The sequence below is a fragment of the Abramis brama genome, assembly GCF_963993115.1.
Source record: "Abramis brama genome assembly, chromosome: 4".
Lineage (NCBI taxonomy): Eukaryota > Metazoa > Chordata > Actinopteri > Cypriniformes > Leuciscidae > Abramis > Abramis brama.
The window spans coordinates 29,997,860-30,000,148 of NC_139966.1; positions in this window are offsets into that span (position 1 = coordinate 29,997,860).

Here is a 2,289-nt window from a genome sequence, read left to right on the forward strand (position 1 = left end):
ACAAGCGCGTCGGAACTGTGGTCCTGCACGCGGGAGTGAACGACATCAGGCTGCGCCAGACGGAGATTCTGAAGAAAGACTTCAGGAATCTGATCGATACGGAACGCAGCACATCGCCTGAAACAACGATCATAGTGTCAGGACCGCTTCCCACGTACCGACTAGGACATGAAAAGTTTAGTAGATTATTAGCGCTAAATGAATGGTTAATGTCATGGTGCAATGAGCAGAAACTGCTCTTTGTAAATAATTGGAATCTGTTTTGGGAGCGTCCTAGGCTTTTCCGTGCTGATGGCTTACACCTAAGCAGATTCGGAGCGGATCTTCTGTCGGATAACATCTCCAAAATGTTAAATACCTTTTGACTAGTAATCAAAAGTCCAAATCATAGTCTCTGCTGCACCAATTTAACTGATATAAATACTAGTGTAGAACATTGCATAGAAACTGTGTCTATTCCTCGTTTAATGAGATCAAATAATAAATTTACTGCAGGATCTAGGAAAAATCTAATTGTTATTAAAACAGAAAATGTTGCTATTAGTAAACAAAAACAATTTCTAAAGCTAGGTCTTCTAAACATTAGATCACTCACACCTAAGGCAGTTATTGTAAATGAAATAGTCACAGATAATAGCTTCGATGTACTTTGCCTTACTGAAACCTGGCTTAAACCAAATGATTATTTCGGTCTAAATGAGTCTACCCCAGCAGGATAATCCTATAAGCATGAGCCCCGTCTGATTGGTCGTGGCGGCGGTGTTGCAACAATCTATAGAGATATTCTCAATGTTACTCAGAAAACGGGTTATAAGTTTATTTCGTTTGAAGTACTTGTACATAGTACAAGCCATACATCACCTGATGGAGTTTTAGGACACCATTAGGTCACTTGATGGAGTTTTTTCGGTTCCTTGCCACTGTTGCCTTTGGCTTGCTCAGTTGGGGATATTTTGGGGATATTTAATTTTATTTTATCAATCAATAAATTCCACTAGAAACAAACCTTGTTGTATTATTTTATTTTAATTTAATACTGTGAAGCTGCTTTGATACAATCTGTATTGTGAAAAGCACTATACAAATATACTTGATTTGATTTGATTTGTTTTTTTAACCCTGGAGAACCCAAGAACCCTTTTCTTCTTTGGAAAATTATGAACTATGCATTAAATTACTGCTATAAGTTCACTGAACACCAAAATATCCACTTTTTCAATTTTAAACAATTCTTTAGACTTGATTTTGCATGTTTTATTTTTATTTATTTTATTTGTTTTTGAATGAAATGAGTTTTGAATGAAATGATTTTAAAAGTTGTTAGAAAAGCCATATTGATGAAATTGTATTGTCACTTTAAAGAATGTTTCTGAAGGACCAATGTTGTACTGAATAGCATTTAATAAAATCATTCACTCATATTAATGCTTTTTTGATTAACTTAATAGTTTAGGTTAGTTGAACACCAACTTTAAGTTTGTAAATGCAATAAAACTAAAGTTGAGTAAACTCTAAAAAGTACTGTAGCTGGTTGCCTAAAATTAAATGTCTACATTAAGAAAACTCAATATTTATTGTCAACTAAGCAAATTGATAGTTTAACTAAGTTTGTTAAACTTAATATATTATGTTGATTGAACACACAAGTTTGTACAACTAATTGACCCCTAAGTTGAGAAAATTAAAAAATGTCCTGCAGCTGGCCTTAAACTTTTAAGTTTTCTCAACTTTTTTTTTTTTTGACAGTGTAGGCCTCCTTCCAAAAGTCCCGCCTCCATCAATTGACTCTATTCTAGAGTCCCATGTCAATAGAGGGATAGGTATGTCCATCAAAATATCACTTGCTTAGTAGTGCATACTAGCTGCTAAGATATTTGATACAGGCTTATTATTTATTATAGTTGGTATGATGCCTATGTTTGTTTTACTATTGCTATGGATAAGTGAAATTTTTGGTACATTGTGCTTATTTATCTTCTCTGAATGCAATGTTGTTTTCCCCCCACAAAGGAGCCATTCCTACACTAGATGAGACAGATGAGCCCTGAAGTACAACCTCTCATCCCAACCACCAGAGATCTGATTTGGACTGTTATCTAAACCAAAAGAAGTTATTCTGTTTCTAAAGTTTTGTAATCTGACAGTTCATCTTTCTACCTCTTATCTCATGTGAGTGTGCTACCTCACTAAACTGCTCCTAACCATGTACATAATTTGTAAGGCGGGTAATATTTGTTATAGAAATATTTTATTTTCATCCAGCAAACAAATCAATATTTCAGAACCACT